At 42.9% G+C, this 9,704-nt stretch overlaps 1 long non-coding RNA gene across 1 annotated transcript; it reads left to right on the top strand.

The window, feature by feature from the left end:
- The first annotated feature begins 1,829 nt into the window (after positions 1 to 1,829).
- On the top strand, positions 1,830 to 8,696 carry LOC146601172 (uncharacterized). Its single transcript, XR_014896595.1, has 3 exons — positions 1,830 to 2,102; positions 3,567 to 3,793; positions 8,626 to 8,696. It is a non-coding gene; the product is annotated as an uncharacterized LOC146601172 (long non-coding RNA).
- Positions 8,697 to 9,704: the final 1,008 nt, after the last annotated feature.

Below are 9,704 nucleotides of genomic sequence, written 5' to 3'. Positions count from 1 at the left end.
TTGCCCACTGCATGGTCATGACTGATACTTGCCCTGCTCTAGTCCTAAATGTTAGCTATTGCTGGGTTAAAAGGGGCTCAGGAGCAGGTTTTCTGACATTTAGCTCTATTCTCTAAACTTCTTCCATTCACACAGCTGGCATTTTAGCTGACACCTTTTAGCTCAGCTCAGAGGATGTACAATGCTCTTGGGACGAGAGGTGAGTGTAGAACAGCTGTYGARGGACTGTGCTGGACTGCAAGCAGCYGGGCCAGCTAGTGCCTTGGCTTCAGTCTGCAACCCAYTTGTACTTACGTGTGACTGGTGGGGGATCGGTGAGTCCAGACTTYGTAACAGGTTTAGGCCTGCCAGTGGTTCACAGGTTAACTATAATCTTCCGTTCCCAGCTGATACTGTTTAGCTTATGTCCCTCCTTTGGTTCCTGATGCATGGACTGAAATGGCAGCAGGCAATTTGTCAGGTAAGGACCCAGCCAGTGTTACCTGGATGTCTCCCAYGGAACAACGCCTTTCTGAAGCAGAAGAGGATGCAACCATGGTGGAGATAACTCTCAACATGCAACATACTGGTCCAAAAATTTTTTCCCAGGGAAACAGTGATAGTGATAGTAAAAATGCACCTAGGAATACATAGGACAGCCCTAGGTCTCAGTTGTGATCCCACAAAGTTCAGTGACATTAGTCATTTAGTACAGCAGTAAGTCTGTTTAGAGGGAAGAAAGAACAGAGCAACAAATGAGGGAGAGGACCTAGTGCTATAGAATGGGAGTTTGGCCATTGACTTGTATTAATTTTTAATTTTTAAGAGCAAGAATGAATGGTTAAAAAGGAAAAAAATCACAATTTTAAATGCAGTGTAGARGGCTTGCTTTTGCTATCTATGATTATGCTTTTATATTCTCTTCATTGCTTCTAGGCTATGCTGTTGCTACTCACTAATGTTATATACCTATGTATGGTTTTACATCTTATTATCTGATGTACTTTAACAGAATATGTGAACTTGAGAACACAAAGCCAAACAAAACCCACATTTGCTCATGCCAAATCTTATCTTTTTAAGATAGAAGGTTAATCATGCACACAATTTGGAAGTCTAAGCGCACACACCACAGTGTGGTTAAAAAGCATATTCCCTCTGTCTCTGTGAAAATTATACTTATCAGCTTTTAACTAGCTCCACCACCAAATCAAAATATATATACATGTATTCTTTTTTATAAAGCTAGAGGCTCTGTAGATCATGAGGTAGATTCATATCTCCCYAAATATTTGTCACTTCAATACTGCATCAACTCACTATGGATAGAATTATTTTTTTTCCCACTTGGAATTCAGTGGGAAAATCTTTCCTGGATCTCAGCAGACAACCTAAGCCAGGGACTGATTTGGCAAGGTCAGACTGAAAACATCTCTCTACACTTAAAGTAAGGCATGGCTCTAAACCTGCTTTGTCCAGCTGTCRAAAGCCTGAAGTGGGAAATTAGTTCAGCCACGGACATGGAGACTGATCAGCTAGAAAAAATTCATCGGAACTTAGGAACTGAGTCTTGAGATCCTTCCTTCTAGGCTTTTCAGCAACCATCCATGCCAAAAGTATAGCGAACACCAATTATTTTGCAAGGCCCCTTAGTATCTAACGASACTAGGTCTGACAGCTCGAGCTTCTGGGTTCCTGCCGCGGCAGCCCACTCCTGCTTGCACGCTCTTAAGAGAGGAGCTGCCGGGGGCAGGACCCACGTAGTGCAGGGGCACCGAGAGAAATGGGTTCAGAGGTGTTTCAGAGCTGGGAAAGAAAACGTAAGTGAACGATTCTACCCCTCTCATGAAGCCATGAAAGAAAACCCGTGAGGATTATTTAGGGCATCAGAGCCAGATAACCGAGGAGTCCAGAGCCCCCGTGCCTGTTAAAGAGCAAGGCTGCGTCTGCCCTGCTCACCTGGAACAGATTCTGTGATGAAGGCTGGACCCCCGAACCCTCCGTTGCAGGAGTGAAGTCTGAAGCAGAAGGAGCACAGCCTCGTCTCCCGTGCTTGGGCGGGATTCATACAGCCAGCACTGAGGAAATCGCCGCTTCTGATTTATGAGCTGGAAAGATATGAGGTAGGGATAAAAGAGCATAGGAAATCCCATGAAAACCTTTATGTGGACAATTTTCTAATCAGTTGCAGGAGGCTATCCAAACGAGTGATTTCCCATTTCCATCTAGCCCTTCCTAAAACCTACAAGTTCACGCATAATTCAGTTCTCTGTTTAGATTAGTGGAGAGGCTTGCTGAATTTGGTTTTGAAATGGGCACTAGAAAAAGTTGCAAATGTTTTTGCAAATACTTGGTCAGTATCCCCTCTGCCCCCTGGTTTAAAATATCCTAACCTCAGCAATGACCTTGGTACGGAGAATTTCTTTCACCTTGAGCCCTCCAGTTTCTCAGCCAGTTATTAATCCTTAGGATGTGCCTTCATCCTTACTTCTTAGACAATTCAACCAATTTCTGCCTGCCTTTGGGGCAGATAACCTCAGAATATTTAGCACTCAGGAAAATCAGATGGATTTACTTCAAGAAGGGAAGATGTTGAAATAAAAAAAAAATACTTATTTAATGTAATAACTTTAATTACTTAATTTCTTTTAAAATGTATTTTCCATTGTTTTGTACTGGATTATCACATTTCCAGAAATATTTAATGCCCCATTCTTACTTTTCAATGGATTTATCTCTAGGTCCATAACTTGCGTTCTGGGCATTTTTGAAAACAATTGGAGCACGCCAGCAGCTCCTAAGAGAGTGCTTTGTTTTCTGTGCCTTACTATCATGTATTCTGGAGAGATCGCCACTGGATCCATGATAGATAGGGGAAGTGGTGGAAGCACTACTTCATAGTGGTAACTTTATAGTATTCCGGAATATTTTTTCTTTTTCCAGCTGTAAAGAAGCAATAAAGAAATTTACATCAATCAAAGCAACTAATCAGAACAAAGTGCTGTGTTCTTTCTCCTGTTCTGTGTGTTTTTTTGGATGGAGTATAGCTGCTGATATGTATGCTAGTCTTCTAATCCTTTAATGGGGGCATGGGCTTTTGAAGACTCCCTCTCAGAGGTGCTGTTACCAAATATATGCTTCTAATTTAACTTCTCAAGCCATATTACGGTAGCCTGAAGCAATTGTAGGTGTTGGGTTTGTGAGAAAAGCCCAGTGTTGATGTTTATCAGATGACCTTTTAAAGGGTAATGTGGGGGTTATCCACAGGCATGATTAAGACCATATGTAGGTCACTTTTCCCAGGCACTACTTACTGCTCTTCCAAATCCCATCTATTTTTACCCATATTCAGCCAGGTACCTTTCATCTCTGGTATGTTTGTGGGCATTACAATATTGGACTCAACCAGAATATTTACTCCTTTGGAGTTGTTCCAACTTAAAAATTCAAGAGAACTTGCATAAATATATGGTGTCAATTCATTGTTATTGCAGATGCAAAAACACGAGTGCTTGCTTTTATTTTTGAACACTCCAAGAGCGTACTGCAGTTTGTTCTTCTTCCTCTCCCCTCACTTGTGTCTGCAGGTCAGCAAGTATTTGAAGGAGACTCCGTCCCTCCAGAAGATGGGCTTGATGGGTACGGAACATGCTGAGCGCCTGRTGGGACTGGGTCCTGTTTGACTGCCAGACCTGCTGGAGCCTGGCAGACGCTGGGTGCCTGGGGCACTCCTACGGCATGCAGCGAGCTGCAGGGCCTTCGCCCTGCTGCTGCCGCCGCCTTCTGCAGAAATCCTCTCCTCGGCAGCTTTTTAGTAAGAATGTCTCTTCTGTACAGTCCTATTTGTAGGACTGCTCTATAATTTAATTATGCTTTAGGAATTAAGAAAAATTAGTATCTGTAGATGAAAGCAAGGAGAGGAAAAACTAATCAAAGCTGTTTGATCTTTCTCCAATATGAATATGGAAGCAGTGTAGTTCCTCAAAATATTTAGTCACCTTATATTTATACTTTTTTTTAACTAATGTTACYATCTTGCTTCTGCAGTATGGCATGTTTGGGGGATATTAGCAGTAAAATGTTGATTTTGCCTCTTGTTATACTTGCTGTYAGTAGCCAATTATGGCTTTACAGTGTCACCCAGACATAGCCTCTCATGAATTGGTCTTGGTCCCTAGGAAAGCAGATAAAGGACCTGCTCCGATGCTGCAACTGTGAAATTATCTTTGAACCTTTTTGACTGCCTTGGAATTTCAATATTTCCCTGGGTAGGAAATATTATGCTAAATACTATTGCTGTCCTATTGTTCTTTCAGGCATAAGTCTATGAGCAKAAGATTTTTGCTTTAGTGGGTCACTGCACCATTAAGTAGGGATGAAGAAAGAAAYGGCTTGCTAAGTTTTACTGCAAAGTAGAGTTCGATACTGGCAGAGACGTAAAACACAATATAGTGCTTAAAGGTAGCCCAAGGAAATGGGTAATGAGGCAGGYGTTGCTCACAACAACTATGGATCTTTTTTGAAGAGCAAATGTTKCAAGTACGTCATGAAGCCTTTGGGTGTAAAGACTAGACTTTAACAGACCTTTCCAGTGAATTGTGACCTCACTCAAGTAAGTAGTTGTTATGACTTAGTATTCTAAGGTTAAGTTTGTAGCATTAATTCCTGCTTGTCTAAAATACATGCACCTTACTGGTAGTAATATTGAGCATCTAGCAATTTTTTTTTTTTTTATGCCTCATACCTGTAGTTCACTACTAGGAAGACCTGCCATCAGCCTTTTTAGTGTTGTGACAGGTTTAGGAGATACAAGAGCATGAGCTGAAGAAATTCAGGTCCAAAGTTTGTGTACATGCTGCCATTGCTAAAGGATTAAGGGAGAAGCAGATAGCACCACAGCTACCACAGGAGAAAAGCTTTTATTCTTGTTGACTTATTTCAGATTTTTTTTTAAGCATCAGACACTTTTTAAAGCTTGATTTACAAGAAAGTGCTATAATCAGACTCGAATTAGGGGGCTCAATATGAGGATACACAGTGAAATGTTTGGCCTGTGACATAAGGCATTGGAATRAGGAGAGCTTGTGGCTCACATTTGACTATGAACTGGTGAGATCTTTACATCCAAAAATGAAGCATTTGTTTCACTGGGTTAGCATACCTATGCTGGGCACCACCAGCCCTCCCTGCCCTCCCCCTGCTTTAAGTCCTGTTCAATCCCTTTTTTCTTATGGCAAGCACTGCCCACGACGGGCCCTTCACGCAGCCCGCCCCAACTCCAGGATGGGGCGCTGGGGGACACGAGGTAGAGCACAAAGTCCCGGCAGCTCCAAAGCTGCAGCATTTACCCACGGGGCAAGRCCTGGTTTGTCTGCTGGTTCTCACAGGCAGGGGCTGTTCTGCCACCTTCCACTGTGGAGCCCTGCAGCCAGGTTATCAGGGCTCCTGGCCACGGACGAGCTATTGCACGTTGTGGCAGCTGGTCTCTCAAATGGCCAATACAAAATAACCGCTTATTTACCTCTCTTTGGGATAAGATGGGTACCATTTCTCAGCCTGGAGAACATACTTGTGTGTATACATATATGTGTACACACACACACACACACACACACACAAGCAGTTGCCACATCTCAGCTAACTTGCCCTTGTGGGGTAAGCCACAGGAATTTAGTTGCAAAGCAGAGCTTTTCATTGGCATCTACTGCAAAGGCGAAGTGCTGCCCCCGCTGGAGGCAGTGGTAAAACTCCCGCTGGCTTTTCTGCTTCCAATGTTTCACCCTCTCAGCCTGGGAGGCAGATGTCTGCAGAAGATGCAGCTTCATTTCCTCAGCCCGGAGAAATGGGGAGGTTGGAGATTTTTCAGGACTTTGTGGCAGTGCAGTAACTGTTGAGGCCGGCAGTCACTTCAGTGTTTCTGCGTTTTCCATTGCAGTCACAACAGCTACATATCTCAAAGCATTGCAAAGGTAGGGGGTTTTGCTGGAGAACATTTATGGTTCCCCTTTGTCCAAATGTATGAATTATGCCCATATAGCATGGGAATAAGCTGACCATAAATTCTAGTAATAACAGCCATGAATAATATCATACAACCAGTTTTACTGCTCTCTYTGCTTTAGTTCTCCAGTAGCTTGCAAAAGCAATCAACATGAAATTTAGGGTGGGATTTGTCAAGGGAATTTGGACTTCTTAATGTGAAAGACAGCTTTGAAAAACTCAGTTTTAGTGAACAACACCTATTAATAATGATAATAAACTGATTCATATCTCCCCACCCAAAATATTTATATAATAAATTAGTTAATTGTATTTTATCTCCTCCTGATGGGTGGGTTACTAGCCTTTGCATTGCAGCAGACCCAGGGGAGCTGTCATGTAGTCTGATGCCAAGAAAATGTGTTATTTCATATTCGGTTACTTGCTTTGGGTTTAATGTGGTGAGAGAGAGAATTCCCCTGCAATCAGCCATAAGTGGTTTTGCAGTGATAAAGTCTTTTACTACTTAAACATCTCTCATTAAAAGATTAAAAAAAAAAGCTTTATCTGCTTTTTGTGATTTAATCATTTACTCTGCATGTAGATAGAAGCATTTGAAAGAATAAAACAGACCAAACATTGGAATTAGCTCCAAAAATTAATTCCCCGTGCCATCTTATCTGCCTAATTGGATCTAAAAATAGCCTGTGGGAAGCAGGACCAGAAGCCCKAAGGGTCTGAGGCGATCTGTGTCGGTCGCTTCCCACCGCACCGCGCTCAAGCCCTTCCCGAGCGCCTCCACGGGCGAGAGTCCCTTCTCGCTTGGGGCTTTCCGCCGAGGAGGCACCGAGGAGGTGCCCGGAGCGCGGCTCCACCTGGGCCAGCGCGCTCGGTGCCTTGGCGTCTCCGTCATCGCCGGGCCCCAGGAGCAATCACCACCCACCAGCCGTTCCTCGAGATAAGGCCGAGCCAGCCGGCAGAGGAAAGCCTTTGATATTTCCCCGCCTCGCCGAGTTACTCTGCCGTAACAATAATACTTTGAACTTTTACTGCACCTTTCCATACCAGGGTCTGAGCGCTCTACAAACATTTGTTCCCGAAGCCTCGTACCACCCATTTGAGGATGGAATTTTTTATTGTATCACTTTTGCTGCCCAGATGCTCCAAAGAGCTCCAAACCCCGTGTGCTTACACTAAAGAACTCGCTTTCTTTGCGTGCGTGAACTTCAGGCTCTAGGTCGCCACTTGGACACCCTGAGGTTTGCACGGTCTGTGTCCAGATATGTCCTGAATTTCTGCTGGCGTGCGCATAAAAAGCCACCCCCTCCCCCTGCCTGTGATCTGCTCTGCTCCTGCTTGTAACCCAGAGGAGCCCTCTGGAGCCCCAAAGAGAATTTTTTCTAACAAAGCAAAGTTTTATCAAAACCACACAAGTTCTGCAGTGAGAAATAACCATGTTACTGTCCAGTGTTAAATTTTACTTAAAAAGATATATTTTTGTTCATCATCGGAACTATTTTCTGTAATGCTGTTGTACCTGGCAACAGCAGCAATGTACTCCTCGCAGGGGTTTACAGGCATACGATAGGTAGATTAATAAAAGGAGAGATGCTACATCCCAGCTGCACCCTGTGTTTTGCTTTAGGAGGCAGGCAAGAGGGTTAAACTTTGATATTCATCTCTGATGTGCTTTCTCAGTGAGGCAAATGCAGTTAAGGCTAGTTTCTGGAGCTGACCTACCTGTATGGAAGGTTGTTTCCAAAGTGCTGCCAAGTGTCACTAAAGCGTCGCAGTTAAAGAATCACACCTGTAACAGCACTATCGTGTCGGAAGGGTGGGTTAAGAGTGCACCCTGCAGCCCAGAGGACGTTATATGTGGCTTTGAGGCAGTGGTCCCCTCAGGAAGAATGCACATTCTCATTCATACAGCGTCACCATCTACACAGCACTTGCGCTTTGGTCCTACCCCTACCATGTGGCTGGTGAAAGCATCTAGAGCAGAAAGCGTTCGAGGCTTTACATCTGTTTACRTTGRATTGAGCATTTGAGTCCTGCTCGGYGAGAACAACRGCCCRCTGATGCTTTCAGCTCTCATTTCTCCTATGCTCCTGAAAATTGATGAACTCCCTTTGCCCGTTTAATTTTATGGCACACTAATTGTGTTGGTTGCTCCTGGGAAGTGCACTTGTCAGCCGTTCCTGTGGCTGAGGAACGTCAAAGCCTTTGGTCATTCAAATCCCACGCACTCAAGACACGCAATTCAAATGCTTGCTGCAGTGAACMTAATCTCTTAAAACTGAAGAATAAACTTCAAAAAACGCAGTTGTTTATCCAAGACAAACTTATAGTCTTTTGAGATTTGCTTATTGCAAGTCATAAGTGCAGAGCAACAAAAAGGGGAAATTCAGAGCAACAGAGCCAAGCTAAAATTTGTCAAATATATCATCTCTTCAAGTAAGGTTGGACTAGCATGGAAAACAGGAGATAGGCTGATGACTTGTGGAACTTCCTTTAATATGTGCTCTTGGGAAGGAAAAATAGAGATCAAAGACTGATAGAAAACATCATTAAAACTATTTGAACTATCTTTGAACTTACAGACCTAAAGAGCTGCTGGAAGGATGTGCCCTCCAATTTGCTTTCTTACCTTTTCTTTTGATTCAACAGCTACRCTTCTCACAGCTTATGTCTCGGCGTGGACTAGCAGAGGTGCCTAAGCAGATAAGAATAACACTGGACAAAAGGTATGTATGCAAGATGCTAATCTTTTGCCATGCGTATAGGCATGCAATCACTTAGCAGATAATATTCTCTCATTTTGAAAAGACGTTCTTCTATTTTACAACAAACTAAATGCCAAACTTACTGTTGTTAAGCTCTGACCAGCTTACCGTCTAGTTTTAGCTCTTAAAAAAAATTGTTTTTACTCGTGTAGAACAGCATGGTCCCAACTTCCCTGCAACTTGGGCTGCAGCTGAGCATGAAGTAYTCAAGGATACATACCTCGGCTTTGTCTAACTGAGCTTTCCTGCCACGGCATCAATAAGGCAGCTGAAGGTGAAATGAAATAAATCAATTTGCCCTTCATTAGCAAGAGGAACAGAAATATGCCAGGGAGAGGGACCAATGAGAGGGTGGGAACATGTGTTAAGAACTGGTTAAAAGAGGGGTTGAAGGGAGAAGGTAATACTTTTTCAGATAGTTTATTCTAAACTTTAAAGCACTTTGGATAACAATGTCTCATGTGAACAGTGTTATGTACATTCTGAGTATACACACTTCCAGATAAAATGTGTTCGGAGAGGTTTTCTCATGACATGCTTAAGTGGGGCAGGTGCTTTTCTGGTTTTAGAAACTTGGTAAAGAAAATTTTAAAATACTTTTATGAAATATGTATTATTATCTGAGCATATAGCTGTACAGAAATTGAGCCCTAAGCRTATGCAGACATACCTTTGTAATGGACATCAATATATGCATCTTTATAACCTGTTACGTGCAGATGTGTACAAGCACACGCATACAGCATGCACGTAATTGCACGAGAACTGTTTACAAGTATTTAYCTTTATACTCCTAGTTAGCATCTTCCCATATTTCTAGCCCAAATTACTTGCTAGAAGCAAAAAGTGATTTATCTGTAAGCACGAACAAAAAAAGACAAGGAAATATTTCACTCCAGTCACGATGAAATATGTTACTGAAGTAACTCTGGAGCAGCTAGTGTGGACAGCAGAAGCAGGATG

Source organism: Rhea americana, unplaced genomic scaffold, assembly GCF_003343005.1.
Source record: "Rhea americana isolate MKP2758 unplaced genomic scaffold, rheAme1 scaffold_109, whole genome shotgun sequence".
Lineage (NCBI taxonomy): Eukaryota > Metazoa > Chordata > Aves > Rheiformes > Rheidae > Rhea > Rhea americana.
The sequence above is the reverse complement of the archived record's forward strand: the minus strand, read 5'-3'. Positions and strand labels throughout refer to the sequence as shown.